Source organism: Vicugna pacos, chromosome 17, assembly GCF_048564905.1.
Source record: "Vicugna pacos chromosome 17, VicPac4, whole genome shotgun sequence".
Classification (NCBI taxonomy): Eukaryota; Metazoa; Chordata; class Mammalia; order Artiodactyla; family Camelidae; genus Vicugna; species Vicugna pacos.
In genome coordinates, this window is record NC_133003.1 from 2,341,198 (window position 1) to 2,360,205 (window position 19,008).

At 38.5% G+C, this 19,008-nt stretch overlaps 1 long non-coding RNA gene across 1 annotated transcript in view; it reads left to right on the forward strand.

Annotated features, from left to right (window-relative positions):
* The window catches only part of LOC140686671 (uncharacterized), a 28,837-nt gene extending 18,579 nt beyond the window's left edge, over positions 1–10,258 (forward strand). Inside the window, exons 2-3 of the long non-coding RNA XR_012060473.1 lie at positions 7,311–7,385; positions 9,592–10,258. This is a non-coding gene — a long non-coding RNA (uncharacterized lncRNA). The remainder of the gene's footprint in view (positions 1–7,310; positions 7,386–9,591) is intronic.
* The last annotated feature ends 8,750 nt before the right edge of the window (positions 10,259–19,008 follow it).

Genomic DNA, 19,008 nt, shown 5'->3' on the forward strand with positions numbered 1-19,008 from the left:
TAATCTTTGTTCCTGGCACAGGAGATAGGTACTCAAACACGTACCTAAAATTGCTGAAGAACTCGTGGCAGAAGACAGGGATCCAGTGTGGGCTCTGTACAGAAATCACTAATCAGACATGCTTGACAACTCACGTTATAACACTGGAGTAGGGGTCTCCAGAAGGAATACAATGTGTGTATATACGTATGAAGAGATTCATTATAAAGGAACTGGCTTATATGATCATGGAAGCTAGCAATTCCCAAGATCTGCAGGGTGTCAGCAAGCTGGAGATGCATGAGACTGATGGCTTAGTTCCAGTCTGAGTCCAGAGGCCTGAGACCCAGGAGAATCACCGGGGTCATTCCAGTCTAAAAGTGGGCAGATTCAAGGCCCAGCAAGAGCTGATGGGTCAGTTTGAGTCCAAAAGCAGGAAAAGACTGATGTCCCAGTTGAAAGGCAGGAAGAATTCTCTTACTCAAGGGAAGGCAGGCCTTTTGTTCTATTCAGGCCTTCAACTGCTTGGGTGAGGCCCACCCACATTAGAGAGCGCAATCTGCTTCACTCAATGTATAGATTCAAATGTTCAACTTATCCAAATAAAGTCCTCCCCAAAACATCCAGAAAAGTGTTGCACTGCATATCTGGGGACCCCAAGGCCCAGGCCGGTTGACATATAAAATGCACCATCATAAACACCATACAGCTGTGCAGTACAGTGTTGCTGGACAGGAGAAAAAGTGAAAACAGACAACAGACAAGAAACCAGTGGCTTTCATGGCTCTCTAAAGAGGTACAAGATGGCAGCCTTGTTCAAAAAGCTTGTACCAGAAACTGGCCACTTCAGGTAAATTCACTTAAAACAAAAATGCAAATTCTCCTTTAAACAGCGAGGAACATTCTAGATGGGAAATCTGTCTTCAAAACTACAGCTGAATACATATACGTAACATTAGTCCTATGCAGTAAGTGAGAGGCTGCAGCTGAAATTTCTCAGTGAGGTTTACTTTAGAGTTTCACGGTGTGGATTGGAGTTTGTAAGACTGAGTTATCCATAAGTGAGGCCAGGTTCACCAGAGACAAACTGGCCAGAGGGAGACAAACAAACAAAATTATCTGTTTTGTGCAGTTAGTCCTTGTCAGTTGCTGGGCCATTTCCCTTCCAGTTTGCTCTGGGTATGGAGATGGGAGGCTGTTTATTTCTATTTATTTAACCAGAACTTACATACAGTGTACTATGTGCCAGACACTGTCCTCAGCGCTCTCAGTGACATATTCTGTAAGTGGGGAAACTTTAAACTGTTCCTGATTCCTTTCCACACGTCTGAATGTGCAATCAAGTTGCATATGTTCTTTTCAAAAAAGGTAACTTAACATATTGGCAGAATTGTAAAGCTTCAGATGCCTGGTTCCTCACTCACCTACATAATCAACATATACACCATTGTAAGTGTTATCACAATCCTTACAACAGAATTGATTGTTGTGGGGTCGCTATAGAGGATGGATTAACTTTATCTGCCTAAACGCCTATGTTTTTTTCCCCTTGTTAAACATGCTCTTAAGAAAAGTTGCAGCCAACAGGGTAAATAACTATTTGTCCCAGTGCAGTCAGGACCTTTCCATCGTAAAAGAGATTAAATACAAAACTACATTTGCAATAGAAGTCCTTCGGTTGAAACTACTTGAAAGCTGATGGAGACAGAAAGCATCAGATTAGGGTGATTTCCTTTACCCTGTTACTTCTCTTGTATCCTTTACTTTCGTTCAGATCCTTTTTCCCCATCCCCCTCCAGCCTTGCATGAGAAAAGACCCCCTCAAAGGGAAGCCTCACACTCCAGCGGTCTTAGAAGGTGCCGGTTTGATTTGAGCAGGGTTTTCGCTATGGCATCCTCCGTCTCTCTCCCCGCAGGAGCTGCATCGAGGAAACAGGAGACTGAAAAGGTTTCACGAGATGAAAGCAGAGAATGAGGCTGGGGCTAGCCACTCGCCCTGGGGAAACATGCCTGCTATTCCTAGTTGTGCTTCCCTGTCCCAGCCCCAACTTGGCTTCTTGTCACAAAGGGAAATGTCATAATATAGAACATAAGACCATGGTAGCCATGGGCCCATCAGCTGGACCAATTTGGTAACTCGCTTGTGGAGACAAATACCCTCTGAGCCCTCGCCTTGTGCCAGGCCTCTGCTGGGGATGAGGCCAGAGGAGTAAAGGAGAGAGATACCAAAAAGGAAGTATCTGATGATGCCCCTACAGTGGGAATGTGCTGCTTCTTACCTGCTGGCCACAAAGGAGAGAGCACTGGACCTGGAGTCAGAACTGCTGAGCTGGAATGCCAGCCTCCGGACTTGGGGAATTCGACTGAGTAACTCCGTCTCGGTTTTCTCACATACAACTAGTCAACTAGTGTATTATCTATCTCACGTGACGGTCATGAAGTTTCAATTCAAGTGCTTAATGAACATAGTGAGCTACCTGAAACACCACAGATGCTGAATAAATGTCTAGGTTTTCTGTTTATGTATTTATTCAGTGAATATTTGTGGAGCACTTGCTCTGGGCCAGGCACATGGAAACATGATGATGAACAAAACAGGGCAAAAAAAAACTCTCTTCCTTGAGGACCTTTCGTGTTTCAGTGATGAAAGAAACACAGCGCAGGAAAGATGCAATTTAAAACAGGGACGACCTGGGAAGCTAACGTCTTAGTGTGACATTACAGCAGGTGAGAGAACAAGCCTCGCAGGTGTCTAAGGGAAAGAGGCCCCGATACCCAGAGCTGTGTGACAGGTGGGAAGATCAGTAGGAGATGATGACCCAAAAGATAGCTGACGGTGAACGGGCAGGTCCCACGGAGCCTCCTGGGTCACTGGGGGGGGGTCTGGGCTTTAACTCACAATAGGATAGGAAGCCCCTGGAAATTTTGAACTTAAAAATGACCTGCTATGACAAATATTTGTAAAGGATCCACTGTGATGAGCACAGACTAAGGAGGAACAAGGATGGAAGCAGGGACAGGGCTCCTGTCAGAACAATCCAGGCAGAGGTGACGATGGCCTGGACCAGGCTGCGGCAGTGGAGACGTAAGAAAAGGTGGGATTCTGGATCTGTGTAGAAGATAGAGGTGACAGGATGTGTTGATGGGTTAAACGTACGAAGTGAGAGGAAGAGAGGAGTCAGCGCTGACTACAGAGCTGTCGCCCTTAACGAGAAGGGTGAGGTTGCCCCTTACGTGAATGAGGGCGAGCCAGGAGCGTGAGTGCTCGTCAGGATTCAGGTGCTGATTAGACACCTAACTGAGGAAGGTCAAGTAGGCAGTTAGATGAGACATTTGAGTCTGGGGTTTAGGAGAAAAGGCTGGTTTTAAGATGGACATTTGCTCATCATTAGAGTATGTGGATGGTATTTAAACCCAGACTTGATAAAATCCCCAAGGAAATAACTGTAGCCTGAGATTTTTTTTTTTTAAGTATCACGTCAATGGTAAGAGTTTAGGAGAAGAGAAGGAGTGACCAGTGGGCAAAAACGAGAACAAAGGAAGTGGTAATGTAATGTGGTGCAGCCACTGTGGAAAAGAGTATGGAGATTCCTTTAAAAAAAAAATAAACTAAAAATAGAGTTACCATATGATCCATCAATCACACTATCACACTCCTGGTCATATATCCAGAGAAAACCCTAATTCAAAAAGATAGATGCACCCCAGTGTTTACAACAGCCAAGACACGGAAGCAACCTAAATGTCCATCGACAGATGGATGGATAAAGATGTGGTGTATATATACAATGGAATACTGCTCAGCCATTGAAAAGAAATAATGCCATTTGTAGCAACACAAATGATCCTTGAGATTATCGCACTAAGTCAGAGAGAGAAAGACAAATATATCATTTTTATGTGGAATCTAAAAAAAGATACAAATGAACTTATTTACAAAACAGAAACAGACTCACAGACATAGAAAGCAAACTTATGGTTACCAAAGGGGAAAGTGTGGCAAGGGATCAATTAGGAGTTTGGGAGTAGCAGATACAAACTACTATATATAAAATAGATAAACAACAAGGTCCTACTGTATAGCACAGGGAACTATATTCACTATCTTGTAATAACCTATAATGAAAAATATATATTACATATGTAACTAAGTCACTATGCAGTACCCCCAGAAACTAACAAAACAGTGTAAACCAACAAGACTCAGTGAAAATGAGAGAGAACCAAGGATGACTGTGTGCTGTTCTGGACGTGCAGTGGACAAAGGTATCAAAGGATAAGGGAGTGATCATGTTAGATGCTGTCGTGAAAGATGAGGATGACTGGTTGCTGCAATATTAAGGTCGCTGTTGGCTTTCACAAGAAAAGTATCAGAAGAACAATGGAGGCAAATCATGACTGGAATGGGCTTCAGAGAAAGCATAAAGTGAGAGATTAGAGACAATTATTGTAGCTATAAATGGAGCTGCAATGGCAAGAAGAGAAATCGGAATGTAACAGACAGGATTGCAGGTGTGAGCAGTTTTTTTTTTTACTGTGAGAAATGATAGCAAACATGTACACTGTTGGGAAAAGTCTGATAGAGGGAAAACTGCTATAGAGATGTCTGATGAGGTAGGAGGTAGGGATAGAACATAAATGAAGAGGCAGGGACTTGACAAAAGCACAGACAGTTCATCCATAGTCTTCCTCTTCCCAACGTTCTGTGTATCTCCCTTGTGGAGGACGGTCCACATGGGAGGTGTTTTAACCACCACGTGAGTGTTCATTAACACCATCAGAATAAAACAAATATGCCTCATCATGCATAAAACTAGCCCCCACTCAACACCTGGGGCTGTCCTGTCAAGTCAGCCAGCCTCACAGCGACGGTCCAAAACCTTCTATGAGGAAAATATTACAAAGGATGAAGAATTTCATAGTCACTGAAAGTGACGTAGTGGAGATGCTTGAATACCACTCAAAGCCATTCACTGAGCATGTGGCAGATTTAGGTCAGTAACTGAAGAGGAGAAAGTCCTCTGGGCAGACTTCTCAAAAGGCAGTGACTGAAGTGGCCAAGGGCTAAAGAGAGGCTCGCAGGGAAATTGCTGAAGCTCCTGAATGCTTTTGTGGACATTTATGATCATGCGGCAAAAGGTAATGATAAAATGAAGGATGATATATTACACTGTGTTACAGTGTTTCCCGGAAAAGCTCTATCTATGCCATATCTAATCCAGTCTAAGAATTACATCCCAGCTACCTTCTCCTTTTCCCCTCAAGACGTTCCTCCTGCACCCAAAAAATACAACTTTTCTCAAGAAAAACTGACCATCTTCCCGGAATAGGGAAAAACTATTATTATTCTATTCTAATAGACATTAACAAATACAGTTTTTCAGTAACTGATTGAAAGTCAGAACAAAACAATATGTTTGAACTCAATGCACCCCAGTCTCTCTTCTTTTTTATTGCAGTATAGTTGTCTTACAATATTGTGTTAGTTTGTGGTGTACAGCATAGTGATTCCATTATACAGAAATAGATACTCTTTGCCATTATAGGTTATTACAAGACACTGAATACAGTTCCCTGTGCTATACAGTAGGGCCTCGTTGTTTGTCTATTTTATATACAGTAGTGTGTATCTGCTAGGCCCAAACTCCTAATTTATCCCTCCCCCACCCCCATTCTCCTTTGTTTTCTGTGTCTGTGAGTCCATTTCTGTTTTGTAAATAAGTTCATTTGTATCATTTTTTAGATTTTTACCCTAGATTTTAGGATAACTAAAAACTTCCCATTCTCAGCATTCCTAATTCATCTTAACAAAATTTTATCTTCTTTCACTGCTCAAAACAGTACACCTAAGAACTTCCCTCCACACCTTTCTTAATCAAGTTTACTGTCTCTTTGCTGTTCTTTGCCAAGAGTACCATCAACTAGAAGAAAAAGACACAGATGATAAACTCATGGAATAAATACTCTGACCGGATCCCATTGTTAGATGAGTGTATATAATATATATAGCACTTCCTGTTATTTATATATATATATCAAGTAGAAATGGTTCCCAGTTTAATTACAATATAAAAGCTGCTTTAATTAGTAATGTACACTTTCACATGTTATATTGAGATACTCCTTACTTTTAGCAGGCTTAATCCTCCCATATTTCAGAAGTGTTCCTTCCAACTGTTATAGACTGAATTGTTTCCCCCCCCCAAATTTATATGTTGAACCCATAACCCTCAATGTGACAGTATTTGGAGACAGGTCCTTTCAGGAGGTAATTCAGGTTAAATGAGGTGTTAAGGATGAGGTCCTAACTGAACAGGACTGGTGCTCTTATAGGAAGAGGAAGAGACACCAGAGAGCATGCCCCCCTCTCACACACACACATACACAGAACCAGCCATGTGAGGACACAGCAAGATGGGGGCCAGCTGCAAGCCAGGAGGGACACCTCACCAGAAAACGGGTGTGCTGGCACCTTGATCTTGGACTTCTAACTTCAAAAACTGTGAGGACATAAATTTCTGTTGTTTAAACCACTCAGTCTGTGGTATTTCATCACAGCGGACTGAGATGACTCATGCATCGTCACTTGTTAATCCCAGCTCCATAGACTGGAGGGGGTGACAGGCTTCACATCAAGGAGTATCACGGTGGAAACACGTGGGCAAAGTAGATCTTTTGGGATCACTCATGTTTCCAACAAAGTCTCTGTCCGCATGTGTGTATGGTAAATTGGATTTTTTTCAGCCCAATTCATTATCTGCCTTAGTTTATAGCAACACAGATTATTACAATATGAAAGTGCATTGGAGAATGGTCTTGTTATTGGGAAATACATGCAGTTTGCCACTTAGTTTCAAGTAATTCAGGAAAAAAAAGGATGGCTGGATAGACATAGAAATATGTAATTAGTAGTTCTAATGTGATAGGATGTGACAGGTGATAAATCTAGAGAGGAGTATAAAGATGGGCTTTTTCCTAACTGAAGTATAGTCGGTTACAATGTGTCAATTTCTGGTGCACAGCATAATGTTTCAGTCATACATATACAAACAAAATATTCCTTTCCATATTCTTTTTCATTATAGATTACTAAAAGACACTGCACATAGTTCCCTGCACTCTACAGAAAAAATTTGTTTTTATCTACTTTATATACAGTAGTTAGTATTTGCAAATCTCCAACTCCCTATTTATCCTTTCCACCCTCTTTTCGCCCCACCCCAGTAACTGTAAGTTTGTTTATTATGTCTGTGAGTCTCTTTCTGTTTTGTACATGAGTTCAGTAGTGTCTTCCTTTTTAGAGATGTACTTTCCATTCCACCTTTCTTTAGATTTGAAAAGCTTTCAAATAAGAAGTTGAGGGGGAAAACGGACTTCACAAGAAATAACTAGAAGTCATCCTACAGGTAAAGACTCCAGGTTCCTCTGTCTCAGTGCTGCCCTGCCATCTCTCTACTTCTAACGAGGTTTTCAACAAGTGGCTTCGCTTCCCATCGCCTGGGTTTCCACATCTGCAAAATAATAAACCTTCAGAGGTCCGATGGGAGGCTAAGTAGTAATATAGGTAAAGCGGTCAGAACGGTGCCTGGTGTGTAGTAAGTGCTCAATAAAAAGTGCTAGTGCTAATAATAAGTATGATCGTTAACATTACTGCTATTATTATAGACTATTTACAGAACTATTGAACTGGGAACATCTAGGAAGAAATACAAAGAACTGAATTCATTTTTTAAAAAATTATACTTCTCAGAATAATAAAAAAAAGTAAATGCCTTCTAGGAGCTAAAAACCCACCTTATCGTGGTCCCCTTACTCAACTGATATTTATTGAATTTAAGATTTGAAATAGCCATCTTTTAAATTTTTTCCCCACCTGATGCATGAATTCTGTTATTTCCCCAAAAGTATCCATTCAATGCCTCCTTAAACCCTTAGCTCTCCCATCAAAAGCCAGTCATTACCAAACATAGACATACTAACCCCAATGCACTCCAATTTCTGTTTCTCTGGCTCCTGATTTCATCACTGCCTAGTACTTTTAAAGGTTTAAAACTGAGCAGGACCACTGGGGCACAGGAAATCAAATAAAGTGACTCAGTTAAGCAGACTGAGCAACTTTTTCTTCTGAAAGGGGAACATAATTGCAGAGACACAGAGAGATTGCAAAAAGCCTCTCCCAGGGAGGTAGCTGATGAAACACAGAACTGACATAATGGTTCACTGGTACCCTCCCTCTCAGCCCCGGACACACTTCCCCCCATCCCAGCACTCCCACTGAGCTGGGTGACAGCTGACTGTGAGAAAGAAACAGAAGGTGGAAGGAGAAGTGACACTGGTGTGTTCACTCTCAAAGAACCTGTTACACAACTAGTGTGTGTGTGTGTGTGTGTGTGTGTAGGAGTTAGAGTAAAGCCAAACAGAGAGTTAAAAAAATAAAAATAAGCAAGAGGACTCGTTTCAGTCCCCGCAAATCCCTTCAGTGTCTGTATCTGTGATTTCAACAACTCATGCACAGTTGGATAGATTTCTTAATCATTCTTCTACTAAATTTATATGCAGAACCATCTCAGTAGACAAAAATAAATAAGTCTATGTGCATGTAGAATTGGTGGTAAGCTTCCACGTGTACATTCAAAACACAAAAAAGTATGTATGTATTTTTTTTAACATTTTCACTTAGCAAATTTTGTTCTGAATTTATTTCAAACTAAAATAGACCCTAGCAAAATACTGCGTAATGTTTTTTTCATAACCTAAACAACAGTTTAGTTATTTAAACTCTCTCTTATAAACATTATTTCCTGACACGTTATACATGTCACTAAGTCTCCAAGCCCGGAATTAGAACAGCCCTCTGACGTGCCACGCTGACATGGCACCATGAGCCTTTCCTTGACAGCGACTTAGCAGAACCAGTTTTCGACAGATGTTTTCATTTTTTAATTCCAGTTAAAGACGGTAAGTTACCCGTGTTGACCTTCTCTCCTAAGATCCAGCTAATACTATAGTTAAGACAAAAGATCCAAATTCACGAGAGCAAAGAATAAAAGCGGAGATATCAGCACGTGAGAAACATTTAATAGCGTTTCGGGAGATGGAAAGCAGGTGGGTTAGGAGTGACTGACTGAGAAGGCAGAGGTGGGTGAAGGAGACTGATTGACTTCCAAGGACCGCAATGGGTCCTTCAAGGCAGGGGCCTGAAAGCAGGAGGCCCGGCTGACCCCAGTATACTCGAAATCAAATTGCACTGGTCCCCAAGTCCCATACATATGCAGAGATTCCATTCTTCCATAAGGAGGTACAGCACTTAGAGGAAGTCTCCAATAGGAAAAAGACCAAAATAAGCAAATAAGAGAAATAAAACTAGAGGGCACAGAGTTAATGCAAGGAATAGACAAAGACCTAAGATTACTAACAGCAGCAGTATGACTCCAAAAGATGAGAAGGAAGAGATGATTGACATTTACTATGTGCTAAATATTCTAAGTGTTAATTCATATTTAATATATATTATAATAAACACATATAATACACCCCTACTAGTTTTATGTATAATTATATTATACATGAAATCTCATAGTTACAGAACTCTCTTTAATTCTTCCACAATAGGGAAGAGAAGGGAATAAGACAGGTTTTACAAGGCCATCCATCAAATAATCAAAAAAAGAACAAGCCATATCTCAAACGCAGGGAATCTGGGAATGAAGAATGCCATGGTAACAAAATCCATCTGATAATAAAACAGCACTCTTGACAATTTTTTAATAGCTGAATTCAATTTTCCTGAAGAAAATCTCTCAGAAAATTAGAAGAAGAAAAAAAAAGATAAAGAGACAAATTGCAAATGCAAACAGGAAGTAAATACAGAAACAACCCCTATGGCTCCATACCCTATTCTAAAGGTAAAGAAGAACAACAGCAACAAAGTGTAGTCAGGATATTATCAAAGAAATACTTGTTCAAGATCAAAAGGACCTGAATCCAGTTGGTGCCCAGAAGTGCAGGATGCAGAGTCACCTACACCAAGACACATCCACGTGGAAATTTAAACTTCTCAGAATAACAACAAAAATAAAAGAAAAACAAAAGGGTAAGAGCTTTGAGAAGCCAAAGGGAAAATATCAACATGTGGAAAATGAAATAAAACAATGTCATTAGACTTCTTGAAAGCAAGACTGTGCTAAAACACAACTGAGCCATGCTTTCAAAATTCTAAAGGAAAAGACTGCTATATTCAACAAAAATACCAATAAAGTGTGAAATTTAAAAATGTTCAGACATTGTCTCAAATGTTTTCTTTTCATGAACCCAGCTGTTTAGGACTTTAATGGAGGATGTGCTGTAGCAAAATAAAGGAGTAATGCAAGAAAGAGAGAGATGTGGGAAAAGAAGGAACCCGATCCAAAAGACGGGGAAAACAAAGCCATGGGTCGGGGTTGCAGCTAGCCAGAACAGGAGTGCCCAGAACGCACAAGCTCTATGAAACAAAAGGGAATCTGATCTGAGGCATAAGCTAAAAACATCTAGACACGCAAATAAACAAAGCAGCGGGAAGCAATAGAACCATACCGGAAAGGAAATGTAACCTTTATGTAGCATAACAGAAGGTCGGAGCATAAGATCTACCGTTGCTGAATCAATCAATCACAGCATAAGCGTATTATTTAGAAATATGGGGCTAAAAGAAAATCAAAGATATAAAAAAAGAAAACAGTATTTGCAGCTGGACAATGGGATGAAGGACAGAGAGGTGATGCTGTTGTGGATTTTTCAAATATATACCAGTATCATTTTGACACATTTAATCTTATTTTGAAATTCTAACCAGCTGGAGGATTTCCAAAGCCACAATATCTTACATTCATAGCTAAGACCTTACAATACATACATACACCCACAGGCACACACATGTGTATGCGTACATGCACATAGATTGACTCCTATGCATTTGATAATTATGCCTAAATAAGTTTTCTATTTTTGGTAAATTTTTCCTATAATACTAAAGTCATTTTTAGGAAAAAAATATATATATTACATCTTTATGTGCTGCATTTTTTTCAGATCTACTTAAGCAAACACCGCATACACACACAATTCCTTACATGAACTAAAAACTCTTCTTAAAACCTCTAGGACAGGAGAGAAAATCCCACTGAGTATATAATAATGTTTAATTGACATTAATCTTTTCCTGATGCACCATCTCTTAGACTATAAGCTTCATCAGGGCAGGGAACGCAGCTCCCTTCTGCATGACTGGATCCCTGTAGTAAGAAATAATTAAGAAGATAATCCTTTTAAGTCTCTTCTTCACACGTGGCTTACCCTAATACTAGAAGAAGATTGCTACATCTAGAAGGAAAAAGCTTCATCAGTGTCCTACAAACCTGAACCAGCAGTATCTTTGCATCATGAAAATCCTGGGAGGATTTCCCTGCATGAAACTGTGTGCCTGTCCTCTAGGTTACAGTCACGGATTCCAACTCAGTTTTTAAAAATCCAAAGATAATCACATTCAGACGCCAATCCTTTTATATCCTGGATTTTAATTTGTTACTTCATTTGGGATCTTTCTTTTATTTCATTTGTTTTTAATGAAACTCTAGGTAAAAACACTTTGTCAAAAATGCCTCCCTCCTAAAAAGATGATGGCTTTAGGAATGATGCCCTGATAGGGATAAAATGTAGGGTTAACTTGTGGTGGGTAAACATTTTAAATGCTGTAAGGGTAGAAAAGTTTGCGACCAGTCAGGAAAAGTTGCTAACATGTTTTGAAATTACCAGAAAAAATCTAGTGTACAATAAACTACTGCTGGTAACAACGATTATCTCTGAGGAATGAGACCAGGGACAACAAGTTTTGGAACAGGCAAGGGATGATTATGATGATAAAAGAAAATAAAAGCAATGATAGCAATGGAAGTTATAAAAGCAGATGCTCTCTTAACCAATGTTCTGAAATAGCAGTTTTCAAATGAGGGTATGTGAACCCTTAGACATACACAAAGGCTTTCCATGGGGTACACCCATATACAGCTTTACGGGAGTCAATTTCTAGACTACTCTCCAAATAATTTTTAGCCTAAAAATACACGATGTGCCTATGATAAAGGCTCTCCAGACACACCTCAACTTCTCTTAACTTAATAAAGAAAGTAGAAGTTTTGGGCAACCCATTTCTCACTACAGTATCAGGAGTAAACCTTTCTGGATTAACACCCAACAAAAGGAGAGTTTGCAGTTTGGTGTTGTCCAACGTTCATTTCATTAAGCAACAAAATGCCAATAAAATTTTACTAACGAGGAGGAACTTTAGTTGCCAACCTAAAATATGCAGGAAAGTTCCAAGATGTTTTAAGTGTGAAGGTCACGACACTACTCAATGACTTTCTAGAATATTCTGATGGCTTGCCAGGGCACACTGAATGCTCATACACAGGGTGAGCAAAAGCTGAGTTGCACACTTATCAAAATTTAGTGTGTATTACCAAACACATTTACACCATTTGTAGTGCAACTGGAATTATGTGACCTAATTGAATATTCTGTAAAATGAAAGAGTTGTTACCTCTCCAAAAAGTCAGCCAAATGCTTGGAAACCCAGGCTCGAAGGCAAGCTGGGAAAATGCAACCAAATGAGATACGGGCAAGCCAAATTTAAGAGAGAGGAACACAGATATTTTTTTTTTTTATTTTGTAACTGCATCCTCTGTACTCTCAAGCAACAACATGAGAAAGTAAGTAAAGACAATGTGAGTAAGTAGAGTATCAGTAAAGGTTAAACACACAACCCGAATCCTACCTTTTACTCCCTAATAGCACATACATGGGAAGCAGCAGATCAAAGATGAATTCATCAACAAGTGGTATAAGCTCAACCAGATAGCCACTTGGAAACAAATCAATCAAATTAATATCTATAATGCTATAAACACCAATATACACTCCAGGTGGGTGAAAAATTTGAACAGAAAATAGTAAAACGTAAATGCACTATGAGAAAACATGAGAGATTTGTTTGTTTTTTTAATGTTGTAGTAAGGATATTCTTTCTATTCAAAACACAAACTCGGAGGCCTAAGGGAGAAAAATCATATACTTGACTGTGTAAAAAGGAAATTATGTGGCAAACCCCCAAAAAACAGAGTGAAACCCAGGAGGGGGCTCCGCTTGTGAAAATGGCAAAAGCAAGCCACTCCCACCATAACAAACAAAAAGCCAACCTACAGAAGCATAACTTCTCTGATCCTACCAGAGAGTCATAAAGAACTTGGGTGAACTGAATTCCAAAGGATGGCCATGCCTCTGAAGATGTGAATTGTTTGCCTTCTGTCAAAAGGGGAGAAAAAGGTGGCTGTCATCAAAACAGATACTGGGAAAACAAATGAAACTGTAACCATTTCTTAAAGGCCAATGTAAGCAGGGAGCTCAACGCACAAGGGAAATTTACACTCTCCTTCAAGGTCCTGCACTGGGAGCTCAGGACAAAGGCTGGGACAGAGAGAAACTCCCCAGGCGGTACAGGTGTGAGACTGGGGGTCAGCTGTCACTGGGGAACACTCATGACTCACTGGGTTAGAACCTTCTCACATATTATGCGTAAATCAGAGCAGGCAGAGGAGAAAGCAGGCAACTGCCCCCTCCCACATCACTTTCCCCTCCAGATACGAGAGAAAGTTCAGCCACCACTAAGGAGCAAGAGATCTGAGAGAGCCCCACCCTTGAAGCTCAGGCACACAGGGCCAGCCTACGACTGATGCTGGAGTAGAAGAGACCAGAAACTCTGCTCCTCACAAGATGCACCATGAATAATGACAACATCAGTCTACCAGTGGAGAGGGGACAAGGGCAGGGAGGGAGGTCCCCTCATGTCATGGTGTATGGGACCTGCTGCGGTGAAGCAGGGACAATGGAGAAAAGATGCTCTGGTAACACAGGCCCCACACTATGCACAAGGGGGCATGAATCCACTGCTGAAGGGACAGGAAGGCTAAGAGACACCGAGGGTAGTGAGACCAACAGCAAAGAACCAATCCGGCTCAACTTACAAACGAGACAGAGCCGAGCCCTGGCCTAAGCGAAGAAGGGAGGGCCTATTTCCAGTCATAGGTAACGTTTATCTCAGTCTCCTGCTCTGCACACACTGTCTCACATTCAGTGAAACAAAACTGAGAGATTCACACAAGAAATGAAGGAAAAAGGACCCAGACAACAGAGCACCATCCTTAAAGTACCAAGAGGAAAAGTGTCAACCCGGAATTTCATGTTCCAAATTGAAGGCAAAACACAACAGAAAAATTAAAATAGAATTCTTAAAAAAAATCATTCAGAAATGGCAGGAAGGAGGAAAGGGAGGGACAGAGAAAGAGAAGTCCCAAGCAGAAAACCAAAATAATCAAACTGGTAGACTCAAACCCAAACATTAATCAATCTATAACCCATTATAGAATTCAGTTAAGAAGCAGAGATCGTCAGAATGAACAAAACAAAAACAAACCCCAAACGTACACTGTCTACAAGAGACACATGCCAAGAAACAGGTGGAAAGTAACTGAATTTTTAAAAAGATACCCCATGCAAAAAGTAAGAATAAAAAAAATTGAAATCACTCTATTAATAGTAGATAGAATATATTTCTAAACAATATGCATTGCCATGAATAAAGAGGGATATTTTATTATAATAAAAATGTAAACTTAACAGAAGATACAGAAATCATTCAAATGTATACTATACAATACAGCTTAAAAAATACATGAAGCAAAATTATGGAATAAAAGGAAAAATAGATAATTCTGCATTCATAGTGGAAAGTTTCACCTCCTTCTCTCAACAACTATTAAAGCAGCAAGAAGAAATCAAGAAAGACACAGAAAATCAGCACAGCACCATCAAGCAACTCAACTTAATATTTAAAGAACACTCTTGCCAACAACAGGAAATACATTATTTTGGACACATTTGGTAAGTTTATCAGAAGAGACCATATTGTGTGCCATATAATAAGACTCTTAATTTAGAACTATTAAAATCATAAAAGTGTGATAAGTGAACATGACATAATTAAAATGGAAAACCAGTAATACTAAGATAACCAGGAAAACTGTTTGGATATTAAGCAGCAAAGTTCTAAATAATCATTGGGTCAAGAAAAAATCATGAAAGAAATTGGAAGATACTCTGACCTGAATGATAATTAAAAGAGAAGGCAGAATAAAACCTTCCTTAGACAAACAAAAGCCAAGAGAAGTTAGTGCCAGCAGATCAACAAAAGAGACTAATAAAAGAATTTTTTCAGGGAGACGAAATTTCTTCAGGGAGAAGGAATTTAACCCCAGATAGAAATTTGGAACCATACAGATAAATAAAGTATGTTGGAAATGGTAGTAATGTAAGTAAATTTGGAGGATATTTTTCTTACTTTTAATCTCTAAAAACTATAACTGACCATCTAAAGCAAAAATGGTCATGTATTAAAAGGGTTTAAATCGTAACGGATGGATGAAATGAAATCACTCTACTGTAAGGTTCTTACACTGTACATGCAGTGGTATCTTATGTGAAGTTAGACTGTAAGAAGTTAAAGTTATGTATGTTAAACTCCAGAGCATTACCATCCAAGACAATCGTTGATGATGGAAATGTTCCATATCTCCCTTATCCAATACAATAGCCACTAGCCACATGTGAATACTGCACACTTGAAATGTGGTCAGTTCACCTAACGATATGAAATTTTGGGTGTATTTAACTTTAATTAAAAAAAATTAAATTTAACTGGTCATATATGAGTAGTGCCTACCATTTTGGACAGTGCAGGCCAGGTCAAGAATAATCACCAAAAAATTGTGTTTAAAGAAAAGTATAAATAATTAACAATAATGGTGGGAAAATATACAATCAGGAAAAACACTCAATTCAAAAAAGGCAGGTAAACAGAAAAAAGAAAGTAAAGATATATGAAAGAAGTAGAAAGCAATTAGTAATGTAATGGATTGAAACCCAAACATGTCTGTGCATTTGCTCTGTTTTGTAGGTGAGCTCATCAGTGTCCTCTTTTTTCTTTTTAATGTTAGCCACTATATATAAAAATAGATAAAAAACAAATTTCTTCTGTATAGCACAGGGAACTGCACTATCTTATAGTAACCTTTAATGAGAAAGACTATGAAAACAAATATACGTATGTATATGCATGACTGCGACGTGGTGCTCTGCACCAGAAATTGACACACTGTAACTGACTATATTTCAATTAAAAAGAAAAACCCAACCATGTATATAAGTATGTTAAACATAAATCATTAAATACACAATGAAAAGGAAGAGATTGTTAGAATGTATAAATAACAAAACCCAGCTAGCTATATGCTATGTACTTTAAATATAAAGATATAGTTTGCTTTAAAAGAAAAGGATGGAAAAAATATACCAACCAAATACACCAGACATACCAAAGGATGCAAAAATATGCAAACACTAATGAAAGGAAAGTGGGAGTAGCCATATCATTACCTATGTAAATTTCAGAAAAAGCAGTACTACTAGAAGTAAAAATTGGAACTTCATGATCATAAAACAGTCAATGTATGTCAAGAGGACATAATAATCCTAAATATGTATACACCCAATACCAAGGTTTCAAAATATACAAAGCAAACACTCATGCAACTAAGAGAAGAAATAGAAAAATTCACAATTAAAAGTAGAAGCTTCAAAACTCTACTCCTCGTAATGAATAAATCAATAAACAAATAATTAGCAACTACCTGACATTTATGAAGCAACTCTAGCAACATCAGAATACACATATTTTTAGTACACATGGCATATTCTCCAAGATAAATTATATTCTAGGCCATAACAAGAAATCTCTAAAAATTTAAAAGGACAGAAAACAGGCAAAGTATGTTCTCTAAATGCAAGTGAATTAAACTAGAAATAAGAAACAGAAAAATATTTGGAAAAATTCCAACTATTGAAATTAAACTACAAGTTTTTAAATTGGTCAAATAAGAAATCACAAGAGTAATTCAAAAACTCTGAATTGAACGAAAATGAAAATACAACATGTCAGAAAGGTTGCCAAGGGGGTGGGGGTAGGAAAGAGATACACTGGGATTTCAAAATTGTAGAATAGATAAACAAGATTATACTGTATAGCACAGGGAAATACACACAAGATCTTATGGTAGCTCACAGAGAAAAAAATGTGACAATGAATATATATGTATGTTTATGTATAACTGAAAAATTGTGCTCTTCACTGGAATTTGACACAACATTGTAAAATGGTTATAAATCAATAAAAAATGTTTAAACATTAAAATAAAATAAAATGGAACCATCAAAAAAAAGAGAAGTTGCCAGAAGCAAAAAAAAAGAGATACGCAAATATCATGAACAACTCTATGCCAATAAATTTGATAACTTATTAGAAAAATTCCCTGAAAAATACAAACTTACCAAAGCTCATTCAAAAAGATGCAGACAACCTGAGTATCCTTATTCCTAATTATGAGATTCAAGTTTTATTTTAAAACCTTCCCAGAAAGAAAGCCAGATGCTAGATTACTTTACTGCTCAATTTATAGAAACAACTAAGGAAGAATTAATACCCATTCTATGTAAACCCTTCCAGGAAACAGAAGAGGAGGGAACACTTACTTCCTCATTTTTTGTGGCCAGCATTATCCCAATACCAAAACCAAATAAAAACATTACAGTCAAAGAAAATTATGGACCAGTATCTCTCATAAACATAGAGGTAAATGTGCATTTAAAATTAAGCAAATTTATAAGAGCCAAAACTGTAAAACTTTTTTAAGAAAACACAAGGGCTGGATTGTGACCTTGGATTTAGCAATGGCTTATTCAATACATATACAACACCAAAAGTATAAGCCAGAAAACAAAAAAATACATAAAATGGACTTCATAATAATTAATAACTTTTGCTCATCAAAAGACATTTAAACATTAAATTATAGGACACACTGGGGAAAATAACTTGAAAACTGTAATAAAGGGCTCTTATCTAGAATCTGTGAAGAATTCTTACAACTCAGTAAGATTTTTATCATGGAAAAATAGGGACAATATTTGAACAGACACTTCAACAAAGAACATTTCTGAGTGGACAATAAACATATGGAAGTGTGCACAACACCCATGCTTATCAGAGGAATGCAATTTAAAACTGTGGTAAGATACCACTAGGTATCTGCTAGAATGGCTAAAATTATAAGTGACAAAACCAACTGCTGGCGAGAATGAGGACCAACCAGGATTCTCATTCATCATTGGTGGGAATGCAGCATAACTTATTTCAAAATTAGCAATACAACTACCATACAACCCAGGAATCCATGTCCCAGGTACTTCCCCAAGAGAAATGCAAAGATACTTCTATACAAAGACTTATATATGAATGGCTACAGCAGCTTTTTTCCCTAAAAGTCAAAACATGTCAAGATCCCGAATGCCCATCACCTGGTGAACAGACAAGCAAGTTGTGGTACATGCATACAATGAAATACTATTACTGAACAATAAAAATGAATGAATTAATGACACACATCACAACACGGATGAATCTTAAATGCATTATTACATGAGTGAAAGGAGCCACACTCAGAAGAATACATACTGTATGATTCTGTCTGTATGTTAATCTAGAAATAGCAAAATTACAAGGACAGAAATCAGAGCTGAGTGTTGGGGGAAAGGGTAGATTGCCTGAGTGCTAGGGGAAACTTCTGAGGTTGATGGAAATTTTGTGTCTCTTAATTATGATGATTCTACCTCCTGTATATATGTATCAAAACTCATCAAACTGTATGTTCAAAAGGGGTAACTGTGTATGTATAAATTATGCCTTAATAAAGCTGACTATATAACTACAGGTTGAGAGGCAGAGGCTGACCCTCAGGTAGAATAATTCCATCCTCAGTAACAAACCAAAACAAAGGCAGACAGATTCAGAATCAGAGAGACAAATACAGACAAAGGAGCTCCACCCAG